The 13,165-nt window shown below is 34.1% G+C and overlaps 1 protein-coding gene across 4 annotated transcripts in view; it reads right to left on the bottom strand.

Moving 5' to 3' along the window:
- Nucleotides 1-13,165, bottom strand: part of LOC138708851 (calcitonin gene-related peptide type 1 receptor-like) — a 687,365-nt gene that overhangs the window by 363,016 nt on the left and 311,184 nt on the right. For all 4 annotated transcript variants that reach the window (XM_069839100.1, XM_069839103.1, XM_069839099.1 and 1 more), the window contains exon 3: nt 3,978-4,039. The gene's annotated coding sequence lies outside the window, so the exon portion shown is untranslated. The remainder of the gene's footprint in view (nt 1-3,977; nt 4,040-13,165) is intronic.

Here is a 13,165-nt window from a genome sequence, read left to right as displayed (position 1 = left end):
CAATATCAGAAGACTACGTAATTTATTCGCTGATACAGAAAGAGAACTGTAAAACATGATTGAAGAACTAAATATCCAGATTACGCATAACAACATCAAGACAAAAGTAATGACAAAATCACAGGAGATCCCAATATGAGTAGACGACACAGAACTACAGTACCCTATGTCTCTGAATATGTTTATCTAGGTTAACTGGTCATCTTCACACTAAGAAACCACAAAGAGATTAATAGAAGAATTTCATCGGCATGGAAGGCGTTCTGGAGTCTAAAGTTCATATGTATGGACAAAACAATCAACCGCAGACTCAAGTTCGAGGCCCTAGACATATAGATAACCCTCGTTTTGCTATACAGCTGCCAAACTTTGACATTCTGCGAGAGATAACGAACAAGTATACAAAGATATCAGAGGAAGATGCGAAGAAAACTACTGGGCATCTCTACGAGATAAAATGACAAACGAAACATTACAAACATTCTTTGCGTTATTTCAAATAAAGAAGCTCAATACAAGTAGAAGTAGAATTACGTACTTTATTTAGTACTTCATCGTTATATTACACACTACACCGAGAACTAACAACTATGTAATAAGTGTGGAGACAGCTATATAGCAATGATTATGTATTCACACTACAGCGAGACATATGTTGCTACAAAGTGAAGCCATCTCTGTATAGATAATTAAAACACGTATTTTATTATGCCATAAGGAACCTTGTATGTAACACTATACAAGATCTTTGGGTTTGATATTTGCTGATGTTACATAAATTTGAACATCTGACTTTCTATTAATTGTTTAATTTCATTCATGTAATACAAATTTTATAGGGTACAATTCGGTTAGTTACCTGTGGGAGCGGGACAATGTCAGCTGTGCCTTATTTCGACCGTTACTCCGTGCTACAGAAAAGCATTTTTCATAGCTCGACAAACGCATTCTCACTGTAGTGTGTAAAGGAACTAAAGCTGCATCTACACAGTTTAATTTTCCAATCGCGTATGCGTGCAATCTGGGAAGAATATTGAAACAATCAAGTTTAAAACGTAAGTTCAATTAAGATACATGAAGATTTTGTGTCTACATGGTGCGCCGTTTTGAACGTCGTCTTCACTGCGTAAATATTTTTTTATTTTTATTTTTATTTTTTATTTTATTTTATTTTTTTAAATCCACCACCAACAGAAGCATGCTTCCAATTACAGGTGGCTTACACAGATGTATACACAAAATACATAATAAGAGAGAGAAAAAAAACAACAACAAAACAAACAACACAAACAAAAGAAAGAAAATACATGATGGTAATAGATGCTAGAATATTATAATATTACAGTTAATATAGTGCCAAATGTCAATATAATGATGCAAAATTATTTAAAAAACTTGAGTAAAAACATTATAAAACACTTCTTCATAATTTAAATATCTAAGGAAATACAATGCTTTTTAATATTGTATGAAATTTTTCAATTGTTAAACTGAAATCCAATTGAGAATCACAGTTTAAAGACAGAGAGTTGTAAGTATTACACATAACAAACAATGGAGAGTTCTGGAAGAAAACAGTTCTAGGAATAGGAATAATAAAAGGTTGCCTATGACGTAATTCTGCTCTTTTTACATTGAACTGAAGCAATTTAAGAAAATCACAGTTATTCAATATACCATTAACAGTCTTATAGAGTAAAATTTGGCTATTTATTAATCGTCGAGATTTTAAAGTTTTATAATTAAATTCAAAAAGTAACTGATTATATGAAATTTGCTTGTCATAAGACGACACGTGATATTTTTTAAAATATAAATAACGTAAAAATCTTTTCTGTATCCTTTCTATTTGCATCTGATGGGACTGGATAGTTTTATAGAGAGTATCAATAGTATTTATATTTTTTAATTCTTTTGTATTTCTGATTATAAATCCTAATTTTCTATATGCATCAATTACCACATGATTTAAGTGCATTTTAAAACATAAGTTGTGTGTAAAATAAATACCCAAATCCTTAAATGATTCTACTCTAGATAACTTCACACCATTAATTTCATACGAATTTTGAGGAACTGTCTTATTTTTAGAATATGTCATAAAGCAACATTTATTAAGATTTAACAGAAGAAAATTATCGATACTCCATCTATATAGTCTGTCCAAAAAAAAAGAGAAAAGCTTAACCGTGTAGCTGTAGATGCATCTTAATGGATTCATGTTCATCGATTTACGGGGAAACAGTTGGCGATACTGACTAAACAAAAGAACGACCATGCGATAAATTGATAGCGATAGATATAGCTGCAGAAGTTATCGCGATGTTCAACTGTGATTGGTTGGAATTCAAAATTTCATTACACTTCATTGGTCGAAAAAGGAATGACTTCATATAAACGAAATATCTATTTAAATATTCAGCTTCGGGTTTTAGTGTGGTAGAATGTTGATTTGGTTGATTTGGCGTATGAATACTTCATTCAATTATTAAACATTAAACCTGAAAATTCATGTGTACACCTTATTTACGTAGATGGGTGTAGATCTTGAAACATTTAGAATCAAAAACTAATGTAATGGAACGAAATGAATTGGTGTTATTTCTCGCCTGTAGCTGTCCTAGCGGGCAGCACACAGGGTGGGATTCACACACACATTGCAGGTCACAGAGCACTGCATTAGCAATAATGCAAATTTAGTCCGACACTGTAAATTATTACTAACATTGAAAGCAGTTTCGTCGAGATTAACTTGGCCCCCGTGAGCCTGTGGTTCACCGTTCTGAGGGACAGAAAAAAGTGAATTTGCATGAGTTGTCCATCACACCACTAGAGTAATGCATTATGAAAGTTGCTCAAATGTGAGTAAACCCAGTCCATGACCTTGTTCAAAATGACAATTGTAGCATAATTCCTTTCCCATTTCTCTATTTGTCTCTTCGTTTTCCTTTTTTCCTCTCTTCCTTTCACTTTTTCGTTTTATTCTTCTTTTTGTTCCCTTCTTCATTTTTTCCTCCTCAATTCTTTGTTTTGTTATCAAATTCGCTTTCTTATTTTTGTTATTATCAGTTAATTGTAGGATGAAAACGCAGCTTATTTTGTGTAATTTCCTAAATTTAATGAATAAGGTTAATTTATGTCCTCTCTTGAAGGGTATAGGCTACACTATTTTAAAATAATTTAATACACAAACACAACTGTTACATGAAATGCTCAATAAGTTTTTGTAGCTTTATTCTCTTCAGCTCTAATCAACTATAACAACAATCCAGGTTGCCAGGCGACGATATAAAACAAAAGATACGAAAACAAATGAATGAGGTGTATAAATAATTTAATGTTCTTTCATATTTAAGTTTAAAAATACAGGAGTGCCATTTGAAATTTCAAAGGGGGGGGGTGGCTGAGTGATGGGGGGTAAAATCTAAAATGCAATTAAGCTTGGTTTCAGACTTCCCCCTCAATATCTAGATTGACGTGTTTTTTTGTTTAAAATGAATTCAATTTAAGTAATTATTTAGACTGGGAAGTTTTGAAATGAAAGCCCTCTATACCATAATTACTGATAATACGGAATTTGTGTAAACATTATCTGATAAAAGTTATTTTGCTAGCATTTTAATAACTTTTCTCAAGTACTTTATAAAGCCAGAAATATTATTATTGTGTTCCTAATATATTCTCTTGATATCTATTATATCGATATTTATATCCCAAAGTTACTGATATATCGAAATCGATAACATATCGATATGTCGAAAACACATCTAGCGTCTACGTAAAGATTAATTTTTAGTCTTACAGAATATACCACGCGTCATCAGCCGACAATTGAGGAATAGTGTGAAATGATAATGAAATGAAGCTCGGATGAAGTGATGTTGATGCCTAACATGGAACCACAAGGAAAACAGCAAGTGAGGCTTTGTCCGCCAAAAGTGTCACTATAGGTTTAAAAAAAATGTACCAGAACTTACCGAGACTTGAATCCGGATCCCCTGTTTGACAGGATAATGACCTCACTCAGCCATGGCTTCACCTAAAAGATAGAAATATTTGCACTGTAAACACTCTGTACCGGATACTGGAGTGGTTTGTTTATATATAAGCTAAGAAAAAGGTTGAAAATAAGTCAATAAATCATAGTGTACTTAAAGTGGAAAAATTGGCTCTTTTCCAAAAAAAATAGAGAAAGGATACACAGAGTACACACTTAGGACTCATACAAAAATGGAATTCGAAACGACGGCCTCAGCCTCCAAGCAACACCTAAGTTGTATCTTAGCGTAGCGTACACTATACTGGGTGTTCATTTCAAAGTGTGTCATGACGTCACTGTTGTTGGGTCACCGATTTGAAGCGAGTTTCAGCTTATATGTTAGAGAAGTTGTCTATTATTTAAGGCGTTCTTCAATCTGAACTTGAGAACGTGTACGGTATAACTTGAACGTCGTAGCAACAAATGGCGATCTGTACGGTCTGTGTGCTACATAACCTCTTTCGAACTGTGTTTTGCGCCGGCAAGTCGTACGCAGGGTATTTGTTATCATCGGTTGCGTACGGTAACATTCCACAACACAAATCAAATGCTCCGTGTCCATGTTGACCGTCGAAGTTAATGTCAACAAATACGTAAGTAATCGTCTTAACCCTCTCCCCATATCCCGACAGTACGTATTTCCAAACAGTTCACATTCCTGCCACTACCGGCGTTACCGTACGTATCGGTACGTACTCTTCAGAATGAACGCCTTACTTGCTAGGCAACTTCTCTGCCTCTTAGGTTATACACCTCTGCGGAAGTGTAGGAAGACTGAATTCTCTAGGCTCATCGGCTAGCCACATGACGGCATACAGCGAGCCATGACACATTTTGAACTGAACACCTAGTATTGTACTTTGTACGCCTACGTATAGGCCAGTTTCTATATGACGCACTTCCAATGCACTGCGGGCTAAAGCAAGAAGATGCACTATCACCTTTACTTTTTAACTTTGCTCTAGAACATCCGATTAACAGAGAGGTTTTGGAATTGAACGGGTTACATCAGCTCCTTGTTTATGCGGATCACGTGAATATGTTAGGAGAAAATCCAGAAACTATTAGGGAAAACACGGGAATTTTACTTTAAGCAAGTAATGAGATAGGTTTGAAAGTAAATCCGGAAAGAAACAAAGTATATGATTATGTCTTGTGAACAAGACATATTAACTTACGAAATAGAAATACAAAACTTGGAAATTTATCCTTTATAAATGAGGAAAAATTCAAATAGCTTAGAGCAACAGTAACAAATATAAATGACACTCCACAAAAAATTAAACGTAGAAAAAATATGGAAATTCCTACTATTATTCGGTCGAGAAGCTTTTGTCATCTAGTCTGTTTTGAAAAACTGAAAGTTAGTGTATTTTATAAAACAGTTATATTACTTTGCATACTTCCACTCGGTATGAAGTTTTGGAATAATGTTCTGGGGAAATTCCACAGATAGTAACAGTATATTCGTATTACAAAACAGAGTAATTAGAATAATAGTAAGTACCAAATCTAGGGAACCGTGTAGGACTATTTAAAAAAAACTACAAATAATGCCCATGGCTGTCAGTATATTTTTTCATTAATAAACTTCCTCGTATGTAATCGTGAAAACTTTGTAACTAATTCAACAGTTCATAGCATAAATACACGTCAAAGAAATGACTTTCCTACTCCATCGGCAAGTCTATCGTGCTATCAAAAAGGAGTGCGTTATATGACAGTAAACAGTTTTAATAGCCTCTCTATCCATATAAAAAATGAAACTCAAAACATAGAATTATTTAGGGCCAAATTAAAGAAGTACCTAATTTCTCACGCTTTCTATTCTGTAAGTGAATTCATGACATTCAACAACGCTTCATGAAATTAATATAAAACTTTGTGTTGTACTAGTAGACTATATAGTAAACCTCTTCTGTATATATTTCATCTAGACTGTGACTATAAATTAAGTATAATAGTATTAAGTTTTTTGACTTGTTCCATATTCTAGCTGTGAAGGAATGTATGAATACCATGGAATGCTAATAAATGCAATACAATACAATACAATGCCTGTTGTTCTGTATGGTTGTGAAACTTGGGCTGTCACTTTGAAAGAAAAACAGAGGTTAAGGGTGTTCGAGAATAAGGTGCTTAAGAAAATATTTGGCGCTAAGAGGGATGAAGTTACAGGAGAATGGAGAAAGTTACACAATGCAGAACTTCACGCATTGTAGTTTTCACGTGACATAATCAGGAACATTAAATCCAGACGTTTGAGATGGGCAGGGCATGTAGCACATATAGGTGAATCCAGAAATGCATATAGAGTGTTAGTTGGAAGTCCTAAGAGAAAAAGACTTTTGGGGAGGCCAAGACGTAGATGGGAGGATAATATTAAAATGGATTTGAGGAAAGTGGGATATGATGGTAGGGACTGGATTAATGTTGCTCAGGACAGGGACCGATGGCGGATTTATGTGAGGGCGGCAATGAACCTCCGGGTTCCTTAAAAGCCATTTGTAACTAAGGTATACTTGAATATTAATTGTAAAACAATCGTAACCTGCTTGAATTGGTTTATAAGATGCATTTTCTTAGTGTATTTGGAGGTGAAAGACTCTTCCTCTCTACGAACTCTCTCAAGTGAGCTTTATACAATTGCAATTTGCGTTAGTCTTCGTCGAAATAGGTAGCAATGACTGATTGTGTGTAGTTAAACTTCGACAAGGGAGTATAGGAAAACTATAAAGACACCGGAAGGCAATACATCTCGATACGTGCTCCATTTTAAGACAACCATCAGTTTAACGAGACTTCTAGCTCCTTCCCATAGACGTTAAGATAAATATGTTTCCTCAGATACATATTTTTGTATTACGTGTGATGTAAGGGAAGTTGCTTCTGCAAAAAATCCCGGCTTCTCGTCATCTACGACAGGTTACAAAGTTTTGTTTTCCAACATCGAGATGACCTTACTTTATCTCTCGAAAAAACAGCGCTTTTAGAAGGAAGAAAGTTATTGTTCGTAAAAACAGTCGACTCAAACAAAAGTCTGTAATGTAACCGCCACATGACCTCCTATGAATGATATAATTACCATCCTAGCTAAGTTAATATCCACTTGCAAAGTAACTCTCAGAAAGAAGAAAGCTTAACATTAAATTGACTGTCATATTGCAGCGACTGTTGAGAATTTACAAGCGTGCGGATATGACATAACAAAATTATAATATGGAACTTCTGTGTATGACACGTCGTTAAATTTATCCATAAAGAAAAAGTTAGGACGTGGTGTGGAAAAATATGTTTAGATACGGAAATGAATTATTCTACTTCTGACACATATCGTCAAGTGAGATGTACTGCCTAATAATAGATGTACATATCAGACAGAACTTCAAACAGAGGTAAAGTCTGACATTAGTGTAGGTATATTATTTATACCAAATTGTATTGCGATCCAATGAAACAAAAAAACTTTAAAAAGATATGACTAGAAAAAACAAAAAGTTTTATATATTATGTAACTAATGAGTAGGGTACGGATTTTTAGATCGTTAAAATGTAACTTTAGGTGCCTAAAATAAGCTTAAAAGTGTAGGAAATAGTCTGTAGAGTATTGAAAATAGGCTCTAACAAAAAATAATGTTTTCTTTAAAAACATGTTTCAAATCATCAGGAATTCACTTCTAGAACTTAATAATTTTAAATGCTTATTCACCATTACCACCACTAGAACTAAAAGTACAAGAAAAAAAAATATCTAACTAGTTATACATAAACTACACAATTAAATGTGAAAAATAACTTTTAGACATAAATTCAGAACACAAACAAGTCAAATATAATGCAAATATAGTCTTTCAGGTGAAGCTCCCTGTAAAGCAGATTTGAATAATTTCAAGGGAAAAATTGTTCCGGGGCCGGGTATCGATCCCGGGACCTCTGGTCGAACGTACCAGCGCTCTACTACTGAGCTACCCGGGAACTCCACCCGACACCGTCTTGTCACTCAACACAAATTTGTATGCTGAAAATGAACGCTCCACATCCACTGAAGTAACAGGAGTAGTTGGACAGGAATGTTACATTGTAAATCCGTGTTCTTCCCTGCTAGGATATCTGAAGCAGTACGCAGGTCCTTCAGTCCACATTTCTCCGCAGAACCGGCTCCAGTTTAACCCGTACTTTATTTCCAACAGAACCAGGAACACATTTGAAATTTAAAATACAAATTTTCGAAATATGAATGGGTGTTTTGACCTATTAGAGGTAGAACCTACTTAATAGGTCAAAAGAGGCTTTGTCGTCAAAATAGGCATTTTTAGGTGCTATTAAAATACTAGTTTCAGGGATAGATTTATGTGAAACGAGTACTTGCAGATATTTATGAACTTATCTTGTAAGGATTAAAATAGGTTTTTACCTAAAATCCGAAGTCTACTAATGGGATATTGTAATTCATAAAGTTGTGTAATATAAACATCTGAGAGGAAAAAATAGAATTAATCTAAAGTTAAACTAAAAGATTCTAGTAAACTGGATATTGAATAAGAACACAACCAATATAAGCATAAAATTCTCTGTCACTTGTAACTACAATAATAATAATAATAATAATAATAATAATAATAATAATAATAATAATAATAATAGATGGGACGATAATATTAAAATCTATTTCACAGAGGTGGCATAAGATGGTAAGGACTGGAATAATCTTGCTCGGGATAGGGACCGATGGCGGGCTTATGTGAGGGCGGCAATGAACTTCCGGTTGCTTAAAAACCATTTGTAAGTAAGTAACAATAATAGAAACAATAAAATAATAATACTTAGATACTTACTTATGGCTTTTAAGGCACCCGGAATTTCATTGCCGCCCTCACATAAGCCCTTCATTGGTCCCTATCCTGTGCAAGATTAATCCAGTTCTACCATCATATCCCACCTCTCTCAAATCCATTTAATATTATCCTTCCATCTACGCCTCGGCGTCTCCAAAGATCCTTTTCCCTCCAGCCTCCCAACTAACACTCTATATGCATTTCTGGATTCGCACATACGTGCTACATGCCCTGCCCATCTCAAACGTCTGGATTTAATGTTCCTAATTATGTCAGGCGAAGAATAAAATGCCTGCAGTTCTGCGTCATACAACTTTCTCCATTCTCCTGTAATTTCCTCCCTCTTAGCCCCAAATATTTTCCTAAGCACCTTATGCTCAAATACCCTTAACATCTGTTCCTCTCTGAAAGTGAGAGTCCAAGTTTCACAACCGTACAGAACAACCGGTAATATAAATTCTAACTTTCAGATTTTTTTGATAGCAGACCGGATTATAAAAGCTCCTCAACAGAATAATAACAGGCATTTCCCATATTTATTCTGCGTTTCATTTCCACCCGTGTATCATTTATAGTTGTTACTGTGGTCCAAGATATTTGAATTTTTGCACCTCTTCAAAGGATAAATTTCCAATTTTTATATTTTATTTCGTACAACTTTCTGGTCACGAGACATAATCATATACTTTGTCTTTTCAGGATTTACTTTCAAACCTATCTCTTTACTTGCTTCCAGTAAAATTCCCGTGTTTTCCCTAATCGTTTGTAGATTTTCTCCTAACATAGTCACGACATCCGCATAGACAAGAAGCTGATGTAACCCGTTCAATTCCAAACCCTCTCTGTTATCCTGGACTTTCCTAACGACATATTCTAGAGCTTTAGCCCGCAGTGAATTGGAAAAAAATCTGACAGAATCTGGCCTATTCGGACTCTGCTGTACGTTTCACTGAGACACATTTCAACTAATCGAATTAGTTTGTTGGGAATACCAAATTCAATAAGAATGTTATATAAAACTTCTCTCTTAACCGAGTCATATGTCTTTTATAAATCTATGAATAACTGATGTACTGTACCCTTATACTCCAATTTTTTCTTCAATATCTGTCGAATAGAAAAAAAAATCTGATCAATAGTCGATCTATTACGCCTAGATGATAATAGTAATAATAATAATAATAATAATAATAATAATAATAATAATAATATTGTATATCGTCGCTGCGTCTCCAAAATCCGCTATGTGTTTTTAAAAATATTTTACAAAAGAAAGAAAAAAGCATTCTCACTTTTAAATCACTCAATTTTCAAAATTACTTTTGATGTAGTTCCAATCATGACATGATAAATGATAAAATTATGCCGAAAATAGCTATGAAATCAAGGAAATTAAAAGTGGCAATGCTTTTATTTCTCCTTCAACAGCAAGCAGACACTCTGGAAGATGAGCAGGCAAAGTATTCTTTGGTTTTGAGTTAAAAACATCAATCCAATTCCTCTTTGGTAAAGCAATTGTATAGAATTCTCATTTGAGGCCACCTTTAGAAAGAAACAAATGACTACAACTGTAAGCAACGCACGCTGTGGTGAGTTAACGAGAGTAAAAATCGATTTGTCTCAACCTACTCGAAGGTTTCCATGGGCAACCAATTTCAAATACGTAGGCTTTGTGGATCATTCCCAAATAGACTCATCACAAAACAGCGCATCTCAGATCTTTGTCGGACAACTCTGAGGGTGCGTTCAGGAAACTCTTTGAAGAAGAAAAAAAAAGCGTTGTGTGGTAGTACGCTCGATTTGATTTCACCGTTCAGAAAGCAGTGATAGAGGAAGTATTGTCTTTTGACGAGAGAGCTAGCTCTGTGTTGGCAGTTTTATAATTAAGATAATGGCTCTATAAAGCTTTGTATTGCATGTATTGTAAACAAGAGACCATTATTACACGAGACAAAAAAAAGTAACTAGAGCAGTCTTGCGATGGTGATTAATATTTGCGGGCGAGAGCTATTTTATGCCCGCTGCGCGCGCGCGGAGCTCTTTTACCTGTAAACATTGCTAAAGGATGTACAGATCTTAGAACACAGCGCATCATGACGGACCGGAAGCGCTTAAAGCTTTCAAGGAAGAGTAGAAGATACAATATTTATGCTTCGAACATGGTGATGAAGTCCAGTGTTTGTAGTGTAAAAAAAATATCATTTGCAAAAAAAGCAACATAAAACGGCATTATGAGACGCAGCATTAAAAAATATAGGCATTATTCAGGAGAAGAGAGAAATAAATTGCTTTCGGAATTGACATCGAAGGTAAATTAATTTACATTTGGGTCAGCAGATAGCATTTAGATTCCTTTTATTTCTTTATTTTAAATGTATTATTGATGTTTTATTTGTTGCTTGTTTCTGGATATTTACTTTTATTAGACTACGTGTTTCTTTAATTTAGAAATAATATTTTATCTTTGATTGCACTTTAATTTATACTATTACTAAACTCAAAATGCTAATTCACTTTTATTTCAATAACTATTTTCAGGATTTTTACCAAATATGAACTAAACATTTTAAAAACTTTGATGCAAGGAGCTTTTTTAATAACGTCAATATAAAATATACTTAAAAATATAATTTCAAAACTATTAGACCTAATTGCACAAAATTTTGTAATATTATTATAGATCTGTTTATATAGTTTAAATTTCACAAATTTTGATCGAAATTATGGAAGTTTTAAAAGTCATACGTATCCCCTTAAGTGATTGACACCAAAAATTACGATGGCTCTCAATATCTTAATTTAATCAATTTGTTTTTTCGTGTTACGTGCATCTCACAAATCACTCTAAGAAAACTCATTACATAATCACGACTGGAGAGTAAGGACTACATTTTCACAATCACACAATCAATATACTCTATTTCAATCGATATTGCCATTATTATTTTTTCAACAAATACTCAAAAGTACTTACAGATCACAAACTTCGAGCAGGTAGACCCTATTAGTTTCTCCTAACCAATGAAGTGAAGTATTTACATGATAAATAATTGCTGTTAACAATAAAATGCTTTACATACAATTAACTTTTCCTATTTCTCTTTTTGTTCCTAAAAAACCCTTCCCTTTGCGATTTGTTTACATATGTACATGTATATTAAATAACTGAATAATTAGCCCTATTACATAGCCAGAAATTTAGTAACGCAAGTTATTGTAATAATTGCTGCCTTTATTCGCTGCATGTGCATGTACTGTACATCCCTGATGTCTACGTTACAGTGAATGCGCTATGAGCTCGTGATCAAGGTCGAGCTCTTCTACCATGATTGGGAGCTAATATCGTCTCATCCCTGAACTAGAGACACAATTGGTATGTATTATAATTATCAATTTAAACTATTATTTTATATTATTAAATAGCTTCATAAATTCATAAAATGCATCACTGTGAAGAATATCCTAGGACTATCTGCAGAAAATATGTTGTGTTACAATATCTAGAATGTCCCAAAACGTTTCACTCAGACTTCACGAACTCAGAGAGAATGAATAGAATAATGAAATTCCGAATAGGAATCCATACCTAACGATGCCAAACTGATGTGCTAGGAACAATTATAAAATATGAACTATTAAATTTGGCGCCAAGATTTTAACGGTATTTTCGTGTTTAACTTTAACATATTTGCACTGTTTAATTGTACACGTAGTGATGGGAGTATAAGGGTACAGTGCATCAGTTATTCATAGATTTCAAAAAGGCATATGACTCGGTTAAGAGAGTTGTTTTATATTATATTTTATTGAATTTGGTATTCCCAGAAACTAGTTTGATTAATTAAAATGTGTCTCAGTGAAACGTACAGCAGAGTTCGTATAGGTCAGTTTTTTATCAGATGCGTTTCCAATTCACTGTGGGCTGAAGCAAGGAGATGCACTATCACCTTCACTTTTTAACTTTGCTCTGGAGTATGCCATTAGGAAAGTCCAGGATAACAGAGAGGGTTTGGAATTGAACGGGTTACATCAGCTGCTTGTCTATGCGGGTGATGTGAATATGTTAGGAGAAAATCCACAAACGATTAGGGAAAACACGGAAATTTTACTGGAAGCAAGTAAAGAGATAAGTTTGGAAGTAAATCCCGAAAAGACTAAGTATATGATTATGTCTCGTGACAAAAATATTGTACGAAATGGAAATATAAAAATTCGACAATTATCTTTTGAAGAGGTGGAGAATCCAAATAACTTGGAGCAACAGTAACAAATATAAATGATACTCGGGAGG

Source organism: Periplaneta americana, chromosome 11, assembly GCF_040183065.1.
Source record: "Periplaneta americana isolate PAMFEO1 chromosome 11, P.americana_PAMFEO1_priV1, whole genome shotgun sequence".
Lineage (NCBI taxonomy): Eukaryota > Metazoa > Arthropoda > Insecta > Blattodea > Blattidae > Periplaneta > Periplaneta americana.
Note: the sequence above shows the minus strand (reverse complement) of the source record. Positions and strands in the feature narration are given on the sequence as shown.